A 16,525-nucleotide genomic window follows, 5' to 3' on the forward strand; every position below is an offset into this window, starting at 1 on the left:
GTTGAATGTTGAATGATATATATTGAAGGCAATGAATTGATGAAGCTCCTTGCTGGGAAGGAGCATGTGGGCTTGGGCCCATGGCTGGCAGTTTTCAAAAATGCCACTTTTTCTTCTCTTTTTCAGCTTTAAATCTTTTCTTTTCTTTTCAAAGCTAAAAAATACAATAAATTCCCTACAAAATAAACATAAAATAAATCATAATAAAATATTTTCAATTATAAAGTAAATCAATTTAATTTTTTTGAAAATATTAATTATAACTTAATTTATATTTAACATTTAATTTCAATAATACAACATTTTTACCTCAAACTAAACCACAATAATTCAAATAATTAACTACAATATTTTACAACAAAATAACTATAAAAATACACAAAAATCTATAAAATCAAAATAAGACTAATAAATTCAAAATTACTTAAAAACTTAATAAATCAATTAAAAACTCAAGAACTAAGCAACAATTAGCATATAAAATATGGTAAAATAACTCTAATTTGTAGAGTTATCAGCTGGTAATCTCTTGTAACTTTTCTTCTAAACTCTCTGTTTCTTTCTTCTTTTCTATCAATCTCACTTTCTCTCTGTTTCTTTCTTTTGCATGAAAACAAAAAACCTCACTCTCTCTCTCTCTCTCGGAATGAGAATACAAGGAAGAAGAAAAAAAAGGGTTGGGTTCTTGGATCTCTCGCTAGTCTTGAAGCTTTGGAGAGATTCGGCTCTCCAGAACTAGTTGTATTTATATATGTATATATCTCTGTATTTGGTAGGGTTTAGATATAAACTGTTAAGAGTTTGTTGTAACTGATTTCTGGTATTGGGTCATGACTGGATCCACTCAACAGTTAGAATGAGTTTGGATTAAGGAAATGAACAGAACTTCTTATTTTTAACAATTTCTTTTATTAACTTTAATACAATATTTTAAATATTTAAAGAAATATACTTTTAAAACCAATTAAAAACAAATGTTTATTAATTATATTAATATAAGTTCAAATATTATAAAATATTATTAGATGTTTATTAATTGTATTAATATAAAGTCAAATGTTATAAAATATGTTGACTGATTTTTTTAGTCAACTGATGCGGAGGCAAAATAATTAATTCAAGAGTTTTTAGTAGAACAATAAATGAGGCAAAAACCTAATAATAATGAGCAATAAATAATAAAGAACACTGAGATTTATAGAGGTTCGACTCCAAGAATTGGTAATGATCTACTCATCTTAGATATTTGTATTAATCTTGAAAGTTTACACAAGATGACAAGGGATTACAAGTGGATTTCTATGTGTAAAAGACAATAAAATAAGGCAGAATCACTGCTAGGTATAAAAATAGGTTGTCCGATATGTTTCTAAACACAGGTCGGTAGGCGATTTCGTGAACCCCTTTTACTGTGGTGAAGGGTTTGCATTTATAATGCTATGTTGGCCCATGGGCTGCACACCACTACAACAAAATAAACATGTAATGACTATATGAGGAAGACATTGTAGACATTTAATGTCTCCTCCTAAAGGAGACGTTGTTGGAGGAACCATCTAAAGGTACCCTACGATGACTCCCAGGGGGAGACTTTATAGACATTCAACGTCTCCCCGTGGGAGTCATCATAGGGTGTAGACCGTACTTCCTGTGAGACAGGTAATATACTATAATTAGTCTATCTTTTATCAATAAATGACAAATTGTTATTATTTTATTCAATTTAATTGTATTGTTTAATTAACATATGCAGCGACTGCTGCAAAAAGAAGAAGTCGGTCTTGATCCAAAAATTTGCAGCAGCTCGTCAACGACAATAAAGGTTTGTTGGCTCTACAATTTGATCTCAGGGAACCTACAAAGCAGTTGGTGATTTTGGGACGTTGTTCACGAAACTTATTGGCAACCTTATTGGTCACCATGTCCCGTTATATTATGACTCATGGCAGAGTGTTCCGGATAAACACAAAATTAGATTGATGCAAAAGCTTAAGGTAAATTTATCTACTTATTCACATGTGATTTTTTTTATAATTTAAAAAATCTCACAATTTTTTTTTTGAAGGAATTTTTCAAAAATGTCTCAAACTAAGGTCAAGAGTGGAGTGCAGTGAAAGTCGAACCTGTTATTGATACCATATTACAATATAAGGGGGAAAATGCCACTAGGACTAGGATTGAGACTTCATCTTAAAACTAATTAGTGTTAAGTGGAGTAGTCATTTCCTTTATAAGAATATTGATGTTCCTATATATTTTTCATATGAGACTTTTTTCACAAATAAAATGACTCTAATCCTCTCGTTTGAACTATATTAGAGGGTAAAAGTATAAAAATTTTAGATATCTTAATGGAAAACTTTTGAAAACAACATTGAAGTCATAGAAAAATTAAGGAAGATGAAAATGGCGGTCGAATCCTTTAAGATGGAGTTATAATATAATAAAATAAAATTTGAAATAATACAATGCTACCTGACCATAAATTTTTTAAAAATGGGTTATATTTTTTTTAACATAAAATGTATAAAAAAAACATGTGTTGGTGTAATTTATTATATTTTAAAAGAATACCATGTAATAATAATTACTTAAACATGACTACAAATGCATAATTTATAAAAAAACAAATAAATAGCACATAACACTTAGTTTTAAAGGATTCTTACATAACTATACCTAATATATAAAATTATTACAAAAAATTGCTTAAAATTTTATTTATAAAAATAACAAATCCTCATTCCACAAATGAAAATAATATTATAACTATGCTCCATTCTTTTTTCAACCAAATTCCACATATGTATTATGGGTCTCTGTTAGCTAACACCTATAAAGATAGAACAAAAATTCGGAGGTCACAATTTCTCATTAATTCTATAATTTTTTAGTTTCCTTTTAAAATAGTTTAGATGCATGTTGGTTATTTTCTAAAACATGACTTATTATTTGCAAAGATTAAGCCAAAAAGGTTGTCGTATATTGATGTTATATTTTGTATATATACGACCTAAGCAAGAATCATACAACGATACATATCTGCTAAATTAGGAAACACTCCTAATATACATCAAATTGGTATCCCAATTGTATCCCACAAATTAATATTATAATCCCAAAATATCTCCCAAAATATCGTAACACCCCCCCCCCTCTCTCAAGTTGGAGCATGTGGGTTCAAGATGCCCAACTTGCTAAGGAAAAAATCAAATTGTTTCTTGCCTAGAGCCTTTGTAAAGATATCTGCCAATTGAATTGTCGTTGGAACATAGGAGGGATTGATCAATCCCTCTGTAATAGCATCACGAACAAAATGACAATCAACTTCAATATGCTTTGTTCGTTCGTGATAAACTGGATGCTGAGCAATATGTAAAGCTGACTGACTACCACAAAACAATGGAATAGCTCTAGGATGGTGAACCCCTAAACTCAACAATAGGCCTTTGAGCCATTTAAGTTCACAAGTGATGGCCACCATAGAACGATATTCTGCCTCAGCCGAAGACTTGGAGACGGTGTGTTGCTTTTTTGTTTTCCATGAAATAGGTGATTGTCCGAGAAAGACAAGCCAACCTGTCAATGACCGACGTGTGATAGGACATGCGGCCCAGTCCAAATCTCACCACCCTTGTAACGACAAGTCACTGTCTGCTCGCAATAAAATGCCTTAACCCAGAGTGCCTTTTAAATATCTCACAACGCAGAGAGCGGCCTCCCAGTGCTCGCATCTAGGACCTTGCATAAATTGTGATAATATATGAACAGAATAAGCCAAGTCAGGGCGCGTGATAGACAGCCTACAAGACGCCAATATGATTTTGGATCAGAAAGTTTACCACCTGTAGCGAAGCCGAGCTTATGATTTTGCTCAATAGGAAAATCGGCTGGTTTAGCTCCTAAAAGGCCAGCCTCCGTAATGATGTCAATAGTATACTTGCGTTGACACAGAAACAAACCAGATGAACTGTGAGCAACCTCAATACCAAGGAAGTACTTAAGTGTGCCAAGATCTTTCATACGAAACCAATCACTCAAGTATGCCTTAAAAGCTTGTAACGCAACAGAATTATTGCCAGAAACAATCAAATCATCAACATACACCAACACATTAAGCTGCACTCCATCCTTGGTGTAAGTAAACAAGGAATAATCAGAATAAGACTGAAGAAAACCATACCCTTTCAAAGCCGTAACTAGCTTTGCAAACCAACAACGAGGTGCTTGTTTCAACCCATATAAAGATTTTCTAAGTCGACAAACCAAATTAGGATCCGAACACTCGAACCCGGGGGGTAATTTCATGTAAACCTCCTCATCAAGATCACCATGAAGAAATGCATTGTGTACATCCATTTGGTGAACTTCCCAATTTTTTGAAGCAGCAATGGCGAGAAAAGCACGAACCGTTGCCATCTTTGCAACCGGAGCAAAAGTCTCATTGTAATCTGTTGAACCCAAAAGAGGGTGTTTTAATATTTATGCTCGCAAGTGCACGAATCGTTTCGGAATATAATGTTCATGTAAGTACGAGGTCGAACCCATGGGAGTTGACTAACATCAAAAGAAACTATTTCAAACAAAGCAAGAAGATTCTAACCTAGTTCCAAATATTTGATGAGATTTTGTTTTAGAAAAATAAAAGACAAGTAATAAAAAGATTTAAGATTAAATAGAAAAATGGTTTTCAAATGAGATATGTAAAATAAGATTATTAAGATATTTGAATCCACAAAATGCAAGTTCAATAATATTTATAAGTATATTTATTCCCAAGTTTAGATACAGTAGAAATAAATCACACTATATTTTTTCAAAATACATTTTCTATTTAAGCACAAGTTACTTTAAAAAAGGTAGGATTTTTATTCACTTATATAAGATATAATTTCTAAGCATTAGTTGTGTTACAACCTAATGATACTACAAAAAATCAAAGAGATTATGTTTAGGCAAAATATGATACTTATGCTCTAAGAATTAGATGTGAACAATTTAATGAAAAACATTTAATCAAAGAATATCATATTTTTGCATAATGAAGAACTAAGTGTAATATGCTTTAACAATCAATAATAGATGAAAAATGCATATCTTTGATAGAAAAATCCATAAACAATGTTGCACAAATGGGAAATCAACATACAATAAAAAATACTATCTAGTTACATTTTGCTTCATCATCATCTTAATAATCTTGAAAAAGATTAGAAGCTCATAACTAGATTGAAATAAAAATTACAAAATAACATACTTGACATGCTCTTCAAAAGGTGAAAATGGTAGAGAGAAAATAGTGAAAAGAAGAGAGAAAAATAGGAAGTGTAGAAGAGGTTGAAAAGATGAAGAAGAGCTCCCCAAATGGTCTTACAAGACTCTATTTATAGGCAAAATATGGAGATTAAATTAATCAAATTAAAATAAATAAATTGATTAATTTAATTGTGTTGGGAAGTGGTAGGATAAAAATAGTAAGTGTAAGGGTATTGGAAAGATGAAATGTTTGGTTGGATGGAAGATTAGTGAAAAACTAGGGTAAAAAAATGAATTAGGAATGTTTATTTAGGTAAGAAAAATAGGGAAGAGTGAATTGATATTTGAGTGAAAAGAAAAATAACATTGGGAAAAAATATGATTTTAGGCCCCTTTTGGTGGCTGTGTTGGCAGCTCTGGCGTGGGCAAGGGAGATTGGGCCTTGGCTGTGGAGGCTGAAGGCTTGGGCACCTGCTGGCTGGAAGGTCTTTCAGAATGGGCCAGGGAGCAGGCCCACGTTGGTGAGTGAAGTGCATGGCTGTTTGCAAGCTGGGAAGAGGCAGGCCCAAAGGAGACTCATGCAGTCTTGGGCGTGTGGGGCAGCACGTAGGATTGATTTCTAAAGGCAGCTGGAGAGAAGTGGTGAGGCAGGGTCCGTACGGCTAGGCAAGGGTGGGGCGTTGGGCCTGGAAGCTTGGGCGGGCCCAAGAGGAAGACAGGCTGGGAGGCTTCAGGCCTGAGAGGCCCAATCCGTGGGGTGCTGAAATGAGATGGCCTTGTGCCAAAATTTGCTATTTCCTCTTCACAAATGCCACTTTTATTTCTTTTTCTCTTCTTTTTCAAGCATAAAAAATTGCAAAGTACATCCTACAAAATAAGTAAATAATAAATTAGAATAAAATATTTTCAATTATAAAATAACTCATAATAAGTCCATGAAAATACTAATTGAAATTTAATTTACTTTGGGAATTAAGTTCAATAAAATCACATTTTTTAACTTATAATCTATCAACACAAATTTTAAATAATTAAACTACAACATATTATAATAAAATATCTATAAAAACATATAAAAATCTAGAGAACTACAATAAGACTAATAAATTAAAAATTACATAAAAACTTAATAAGTTAATTAAAAACTCAAGAACTAAGCAACAATTAGCATATAAAAAGTGGTAAAATAACTCTATTTTGTAGAGTTATCATAATCCAAACCTTCAATCTGATGATTACCAAAAACAACTAGTCGAGCTTTTAATCGCTCAAGAGCACCATTGGAGTGATATTTCCTTTTATAAATCCATTGGCTACCCAAAACTCGTTTTCCAGGAGGAAGATGTTCGAGAGTCTAAGTGCCATTATCTTCCAACGCTTTGATCTCTTCTTGCATAGCCTGCTTCCACCCTTCATCCTTCATGGCCTCTTTAAAAGACCGGGGTTCATCTCCGGCAATACTAGCTGCAAGAAACTTTTGATATGTTGTAGAAAAATTGCCACAATTTATATAATGTGCTATAGGAAAAGGAGTACCTGAGGTCTCATGCCACGACCAAGAACTTCCTCTAAACCATTGTCAACTAAATCAACAATAGCAGGGGTATTTTCATTAGAACTAGAGACCACATCTGAAATAGGAGGAGTCGTGTTTGTTGCGGTTTCGAATTCTTCCTGGTCTGCGTCCGCTGGAACAGCTGCAGTGGGCTCAACCATAAGGAGCTCGGTAGAAATGGGCTCAGCACTAGTGGGCTTGGCAGTCGGTTGTGCTGCCGTAGAGTATTGGTTGTCAGGGACTTCATATTGAAATTCCACAAAATCTGAATCAACATCCACATCCAACTCAAAATTATTGCGAGCCTCTGTATCACTAAAAGGAAAATTATCTTCAAAAAATTTTACGTCTCGTGATACAAAAAACTCATTCTTGTCAAGATCATAAAGTCTCCAACCCTTCTTGCCAAACGGATACCTAATAAAGATACACTTGCGACTACGACTTTCAAATTTATCTCCCTTAGATTGTTGATTGTGAGCAAAACACAAGGAACCAAAGACACGAATTGCATCATAAGATGGAGTGTGACCAAACAATTTTTCAAAGGGGGTTAAGTTATCAAGAACGACAGATGGGGTTCTATTTATTAAGTGTGCGACTGCCAAAACACTCTCTCCCCAAAAATAAATTGGCAAATTTGCTTGAAATCGTAAAGCACGTGCAACGTTTAAGAGATGTTTGTGTTTTCTCTCAACCCTTCCATTTTTTTGAGGAGTTCCGACACATGAAGTTTGAAACAAAATGTCAAAAGCAGAAAAATAATCAAGCAAACAATTAAATTATGTTCCGTTATCACTCCGTACTGTTTTGATAGTTTGAGAAAATTGTCGTTCAACCATGGCGACAAAGGATAAAAACATTCGAAAAACCTTTGTTTTATCAATCATCAAATAAACCCACACAGCTCTAGAAAAAGCATCCACAATAGTTAAAAAATACCGAGCACCACAAGAGGATTTATGTCTATAAGAACCCCACAAATCAACATGAATTAATTCAAAAATGCGACTAGCTTTATTTTCACTCAAAGGAAATCTATTTCTAGGATGTTTGGCACGAAAGCACACTTCACATGCTTTATTCAAACAACCCCTAAAATTATGAATGGGAGGAAGCAACTTTACTACTTTCTCAGAAGGATGCCCCATTCTATTATGCCAGAGTGCCAAAGGAGAGGTCTCTCCATGGACTGTGACTGCCTGAATTGAGCTTTGTTCCTTGAAGCAGTAGAGTCCATCATGCTTGTAATGCCCTGGTTACCCTAGGACAGTTACAGTTAACTGGAAATTCAACCCGCTACCCGAGTCCTTTGGTTATAAACGTGCTTTAAGTGTGATTAACAGGCTAAGGTGGAAAACCAACAAAAATGAAAGGATATATTTCATTAAGTATATAAACTGCTCATGAGTTATTCAAAACATTTACAAGTTGTTTACAGTAAAAAATGGTCACTACTGTTTCAAATTTACAACCCCGCCGACCTAAGCGGCAAAAATAGGGTAAACTCCCTAGTTCCTCTGAGAACTCCTTGGCCGTGGTGGTCAAGCGGCCGCATATGTACACATCACCAACTAAGCTGTAATGCCCCGAATTTCCTAATAACGGTTAGGACCTTGATTAGGAGGTCGGGTGTAACGACCCAACTATTTATGAAACTTAGATCATTAAACCTACTAAACATAAACTCAACTTTGAAATGAACATACATAAGAAAATTCATAACTTTATTGAAAACCTTAAAGAAACAATATTTGTAACACATAAATGAGCTCATTGTTTTAAAATAAAACATAACTTTAAATAAAATTGTTTACAAAGCTACATGCGGAAAAAAAAACATAAAAACATAATTTTAAAGAAACTAAAAAAAACGTTGTCCTCGAATCGACACGCAGCCCATCCACTCCATTCACCTCCATACACACACCAAGCTTCCAAGAATCCTTCCGCCTCTGCATCTATTTTCCTGCATCACACTAAAAGAAAAGGAGTGAGCCTAATGCCCAGCAAGGAAAAACTATTAATCAACATAAACATAAACATACACATAAAATCATATCACAACATATCATAACCTATACTAAAAACATATCATAACATATACTATATAAGACTATACTAATAATGGCCATTATGACATGTGATAAACCATCTACGTCCCCTGTCTAATATTTGAGGTAGGTTAGATCACATGTAATGTATGATAACCCATCTACGTCCCCTGTCTAATATTTGAGGTAGGGTAAATCATAACATAACATAACATATAAAAACATAAACTTATCATAACATATTAAGCATAACATAACATATCATACAAACATACAAGATCTAGCCTATTTTCCTTACCAAAATACCAGGATGATGAGAACAAGGTCAGGATTTTGGAACACTCCTAAAAACCATTAATAGAGATGTGAGTTTTCTAAAAGAAAGAGATGAAGAGGAATGAACTAAACCATCGAGAAGATACTTACCAACAAGAAATCTCAAGTTCGAAGAACTTAGATGCCTAACCAAGAATAGAGAAGATTGGGTTAGGAATTGAGTAGAGAAAAACTATAAGAACTAATGAAACAATACAGAAAAGGAACTAAGAATAGGAATACCTTTGAAATTGCTATGACCGAACTACACCTCGAAACCGAAATACACTCTATGAACCTTACTTCCCAAGTGTCTAATAAGCTTAGAATGACAAAGCTTATAATCCCCAACCCAAGTGTTTACACTCTCACAATAACCTAGCAACTTGCACCCTCTGAACTTAGCTTGATGAATGAATGAAAAAAATGCTTGGTGCTAGTTCCTATTTATAGAGTTCTAGGAATAAAAAATCTTCTAATTATAATTCAAATTCAAATTTAAATTTAAATTTAAAATATAATCTTAAGGAATAAAAATCTTCTGATTATAATCCAAATTTAAATTTAAATTAGAATCCTAAGGAATAAAAATCTTCAAATCTCGTAACTTTAAACTAATCTACAGTAAAATCAATATATCTGGAGCTGTAGAACTCCGATTTAAAATATCTTTATACCGTTAGAAATCTAATTAAATTATCTACAACTTTTTAGAAATACTATTTTTCTAAATTCATAACCTAACTGGGTCAAAAATAGGTTAGAAGTTACAGTACCCTAAAGTTACGAAAAAAAAAAGATCTATTTAATTATCTAAATAACCTAGTCCACAAATAAAAAAATTGTGAGTCTAAATATCTGAATATCTAAATAAATATCATGCTTCTAACAGATTTTGATGAAGACTAAGTCTTATATTTCCCTTATTTTATCATTTAAATAATAATTCCTTAATAACAATGCATATGACAAGTGTCATATTCTTATTGGCTTTATCTAAACCTTAGGTTATAATAATCATCATATTAATAACCAGCAATATTAACCAAACCTTATGTTAAAATTAATATTCTTAAACTATAGGTTAAACTTATAAAATCCATAACTATTGCTAGGAGTTTCCAACTAAATCCCGGCTTGAACCAAAATCCACAGTAATAACAATACTATAACTACTACTAGCTATTACTATTACTACTAGTGTCTAACTAGCTAAGTAAAGTTCTTGGACTCTACACCGGGAGGGCCATAATTGAGTTATGATGTTATTTAATGATCATATGCATGTTTATGTGAATTATATTATTATATGACGGTAAATGCATGCATATGGGTGTATTTATGATTATAAGGGTACTTTGGTAATTTGGCCGATGTGGGCGTAATTGTGTATTTTGGGTGCATGGTTGTGATTAATTAATATAGCCACATTATAAGGTGGATCGGTTCAAGCTATTCGGCATGAGACGATCATGAAATGTAAGTGTTCGGTCTAGTCATAACAGGTTTAAGTTCGGGGCTCGGGGTGAGTCTCGGGGTCATTTTGATGATTAGAGAATTACCGGGAATAAAATGGTAATGGGATATGAATTATTGGTATTTGATAATTTTGAGATTAGCGGGAATTGGAGAGCATTAATTATAATTAACGGTATAGGTTGGAAAGGACAATTTTGCCCTTGGGGTGGCTTTAGGAACCTTAAGTGACCTAGGGGTATTTAGGTCATTTAGGTTGGATTTATATGGACTTGAAGGCTGTAGAAAATACAGAACAAAACAGAGCATCATCCTCATCTCCTTCTTTCTCTCCCGTGCATCTTTTTCCCTCTTTTTCCCTTTGGAGTTTTTGAGCTCAAATTGAGGAATTAAGCTAGGAGATCAAAGGTGGGAGCTTAGAGACTTGATTCAGCTATTGAAGGGGATTCAAAATCAAGTTTGAGGTAAGTTCCAGCCATTAGTTTTATGGTATACTCTGTTTTGGCTTTAAACTTTCAGCTTATGATTTCTTGGTAAATAGTTGGAATTAATGGAAGTTTAGTTGATGTTTAACTTGGGTTATGATGAGGGTGAGTTGTAGATGATGTTTGGTGGTTGAATTGGGTGTTAGGTTGAGGTTTGGGACTGGTTTGAAGGATTGGTTTCGAGGAAAAACGCAGGGGAAGCAAGCTGGTGGCTTGCTGGTTTGAGTAAAAGGCTGCGGCCTGTGTGTGTTTCTGGGGAGGATTTAGCCTCTGTCTGAAGGTGAGCCGCGGCATGGCTAGGGAGGGCCGCGGCCCATAGAGGCAGTTTTGGCCAGAAATAGGTTTTTGACTTGGGGATGCTACCCATAGGCCTCGGGGTCGATCCTACTACCCGGTTAAGTGTGGATTGATGTCCCGAAGGTTAAATATTGGTCTGGGAACCTATGTTGATCATTTTTATTGATGATATCCTATATTTGGTTATGACTAGGTGACCGCTAAAGGACTAAAAGTTGATCGTTCTCAAGGGTCGTTCTTTAAATCATTCTAGCTCGAATCTGAGGTAAGAAAACTGCACCCTGTGTATATGTGACATGCATGGCTATTCTTGATACATGTTGGTTGATTATTAAACATGACATGCATGGCTATTATTGGTGCATGTTGGATTGTTAAGTGTTATGCATATGATGCACGAGAAACATGTGATTAGGACATGCTTGTATACTGGGTATGATATCATTCAGAGCTTGAGTCTCTGTGTTTATACATGATCCTAATTGTACTAGTACATGTTGAGTAAGCATGCTGAATACCTTGTTTATGGATATTGAACATGTGATATATGTTTGGTGGCATGGCTTACTTGTGTATGGCACTGACTAGTAAGAGATACTTACCTTAGAGTCAGAAATGGCATAGCGTCATGAACGTCGGGCCAAATGAAGATTAGATCTAATCGATATCAGCATTGAATGGCTCTATGGCATTAATGCTGGACCGACTCTAAGGTCGATGAACTTATAAGCGCTTGACTAGTCTAAGACTAGTACTCAAAGCCAGGGCATATGGCCCTGGTGACTGTTTGTCACATGGCTAGGGAACGCTGTTCCAAAGTTATGACTCTATGGTCATGGGGAAAGGTTATCTTGGTTACTATTCACCATACACCTATCCTGTTTAAACTTATGGAAGGTTCACTTATCAATTAAGCCCGAGTGACCCTATCATCACATGGCTATAGGGGGCTGTACCCACTTCTGAGACTTTTACGATTGTCACCTATTTATTGGGACTGAGAGTCCTGGATGATTATTACAATCATTGCTGATATTATACTCTGCTTTATTGTGTTTTCTTGCTGGGCTTCGGCTCACGGGTGCTATGTGGTGCAGGTAAAGGCAAAAGAAAGCTAGACCATCCTTGAGTTGGAGAGCTTAGGTGATGACGTGTACATATGCAGCTGCTCGTCCGCCACGACCGAGGTTTAAAGAGGAACTAGGGTTAAACCCTGTTTTGCCGCATAGAACGGCCTGGATGATTATTACGATCATTGCTGATATTATACTCTACTTTATTGTGTTTTCTTGCTGGGCTTCAGCTCACGGGTGCTATGTGGTGCAGGTAAAGGCAAAAGAAAGCTAGACCATCCTTGAGTTGGAAAGCTTAGGTGATGACGTGTACATATGCAGCTGCTCGTCCGCCACGGCCGAGGTTTAAAGAGGAACTAGGGTAAACCCTGTTTTGCCGCATAGAACGGCCTGTTGTAAATGTTTTTCTGTAATAGACTCTGAAATTATATTTTTGGGATCCCAATGTATATATTAAACGTTCTAGTGAAACGTTACATCTTAACCAAAAAATTTAATCCCTAAACCGCTAATCATACTTAGTTACACGATTTTGGCCAAATAACTCAATTAGCGAGTTTAGCACTATTTACAAGGCACACCGTAACGGTCCCTGGAGTTAGGGCGTTACATAAGCTCTCCACTCAAGGCTGGGTGAGCTTTTCTTTCCCTTTACCTGCACCACATAGCACCCATGAGCCAAGGCCCAGCAAGAAAACACAATATAGCATGATATAATATCAACAATGATCATAATAATCATTCAGGACTTTCAGTCCAAAGCAGATAGGTGACAGTCGCAAAAGTCACTAAATTGGGTATAACTCCCTTTAGCCTTGTGATGATAGGGTCACTGGGGCTTAATAGATAAGTGAGCCTTTCACTAGCTTAAACAGGATAGGTGCATGGTGATTAGTCACCAACATAACCTTCCTCATGACTCTAGAGTCATAACTATGGAACTCTGTTCCCTAGCCATGTGACAAGCAGTCACATAGGCCTTTGGCCCTAGCTCTCAGTAATTAGTCTTAGACTAGCCAAGCGCTTATAAGTTTTATCGACCTTAGGGTCGGTCCAGCATTAATGCCTTAGAGCCATTCAACGCTGTTATCTATTAGATCTAATCTTCATTTGGCCCCGCGTTCAGGACACTTATGCTGTTTCTGACTCTTAGGTCAGTGCCCTTGACTAGTCAGTACCATATACAAGTAAACAATATTCACTAGCATTTAATATGCAATCCATGTCCACATTTATCAACCAACATGCCTCAATAACAATCATGCATGTCATACATACACAGGGTGCAGTTTTCTTACCTCAGATTCGAGCTAGAATGATTAAAAGAATGACCCTTGAGAACGATCAACCTTTAGTCCTTTAGCGGTCACCTATTCATAACCAAATATAGGATACCATCAATAAAATGATCAACATAGGTTTCCAAACCAATATTTAGCCTCTGGGACACCAATCCAAACTAATACAAGTAGTAGGAATGATACCGAGGCCTAAAACCATGCTCCCGGGGTCAAAACACACAAACGGGCTCAACCCTGCTCAAGAGCCGCGACCCTGGCACCTTGGGCCGCAGCCCCCAGCCACCTCTGAAGCAAGGGCCGCGGCGCCCAGCAAGGGCAAACTCGGCCACCTGCTTCTTCGAGCTAGGGTCGCGGCTCTCCAAGAACAGGGCCACGGCGCCCAACCCAGAACATGCCCAAACTCGTCCTCCAACATCCCAAAGCCTCCAAAATCATACCTAAACATTCCCAAATCATCAAATCAAAGTTCCCTAGCTTCCCAATGGTCCAAAACCATCAAAACCCAAGGCTCAATCGAACCAAAAACTCAACGATTCACAAAGTCCAATTCAAAGCTTAGAAACTCTAAAAACTCAAAACTTTAAACGTATATTACCTTCGATTAGGTTGTTTCTCGTCAAATCCTCAGTCAAGAAGCTTCTAATCTTTCCTAGGATCGCTATGCCTCGATCTTCGCTTGATTCTGACTCCTAGAACTCGAGATTTCCTTGAAAAAGGCTCCGAACGGTAAAAATGAACTACAGGAAGAGAACGAGAGGTTTTTCTAACGTACGTTCTATCTGACAAGCTATTTCAAGCTTAAGTAACCCCAAATAAAACCTAGTGCTCGGGGTCCCGAAAACACTCCCGAGGGTATTATAGTCAAAACTTCCAGAATTCCATCCTGATCTCAAATACTCCCAATTTATCATCAAATAACACTCCTATTACACAATAATTGACCCCGTTATGACAAAACCGCTAATCCATTATATAGGACCGTCTCATGCCGAATATCTCAAATATATCTCCATAATAATGGGATCTCATTCACAAATTACAATATGCACCCAAATATACAATTATACCCTTAACGGGCCAAATTATCAAAATATCATAATATTCAAATGTGGACCCACATGCATGCATATAACATCATATTATAATGTAATTCACATAAACATGCATATTATCATTTAATGGCATAATTAAGAAAATATGGCCCTCCCGGCCTACTAATCCCACCATTAAACAACATCGGAGAATTCGGGGCATTACAATGCTTACTTCCTGTTCCAATCAGCTTCCTCGTTTGGTCCTGTATAGCACACATATAAGAGTTAAAAATGACAACACTGTTTAAATCATCACACAATTGCGACACGACAAGTAAGTTGCAAGTTAATTGAGGGGCATAAAGAACATGTTGAAGAGTTATAGCAGCCGATAATCTTACTGAACCCTCCTTGGTTGCTACAACCTTCTTGCCATCAGGAAGGCCGACGGGACACAAGATATTTTTCACATCAAATTAGAGAGAAATATTTCCAGTTATATGATTGGATGCACCGGTGTCAATAATCCACAAATTACCATTAAACTTACCACTCAAACGATCATTAGAAACAGTCATATTACCGAACACACTTGCAAGTGCCTTCCATTGATCCGCGGAAAACACTTGAGAAGAGGGTGCGCCAAGACATTCAGTCGCTGCTGCATTAGCACGAACGTCGCTGCCCCCCCCCCCCCCCCACTCGACCACGACCAGCCAGAACCAAGGAAGAGGATGATTTCCCTCAACCTGCCCCACCATCATTCTTCGTACGATCCTCCCACCAATCAGGATATCCAATTTTCTCGAAGAATGTGGTCACTTCATGACTGGTTTTCTTACAGTGGGTGCAAGAAATATGCAATTTATACTTCTCAGATCTGCCTCGTCCTCTTCCAACAAGACGACCAGCGAAATCGACTACTTCCGGCTTCTCATCAGGTACATCCAATGCCATTTGAACACGCTCATCTTGAATCGCTAATTGGTAAGCACGATTAAGAGAAGGCAGCAGATCTTGAGCAAGAATACTTGATCGCAATCGACCGTAATACTTGCTGTATAATCCCATCAAAAATTGGTGAAGCGTCTCTTTTTTACGGCAGATTTCATGGTCTCGGCCAGCGGTACATCGTATACAACAAGAGCAAGTAATCAAAGGTTTGTGGGTATGCAATTCTTCCCACAAAGCGGTCAGTTTTCCGTAATAGGTGGCAATCGTCATAGTTTTAGTTTGTCGGCAGCTACCAAGGGCAGTTTTTAATTCTTGAATCTGTGGACCATTAACAAGAGCAAATCTCTCTCGGAGAGTATCCCACAAACGTTTCGCATCTTTGTATTTTGAGAGAGTACTTTTTACCTCGGGAGCAATGGTGTTCATAATCCATGAAACGAGCATAGCATGAATAGTAATCCAATCAACTTGCGTGCAAGGAGGCTCCGGTGAGGTGATTGTGCCATCAAGAACAAATTTACAGCACGCTTGAAGAGTGGTTTCGATTTCGCCTGTCCAATCATCATAATTCTCACTGGTAAAGTGGGCGGGAGTGATGAAATCGCCAGGACGATCTTGAGGACCAAGGAAAAAAGGGGAATTCATTTCGATTTTAGGTGGTGGTGGTCGCGGTGGTGTTTCGTTGCCGGCCATGGTTATGGTCTGTGACAATGGCATGTCATCAC

Source organism: Humulus lupulus, chromosome X (genome assembly GCF_963169125.1).
Source record: "Humulus lupulus chromosome X, drHumLupu1.1, whole genome shotgun sequence".
NCBI classification, from domain to species: domain Eukaryota; kingdom Viridiplantae; phylum Streptophyta; class Magnoliopsida; order Rosales; family Cannabaceae; genus Humulus; species Humulus lupulus.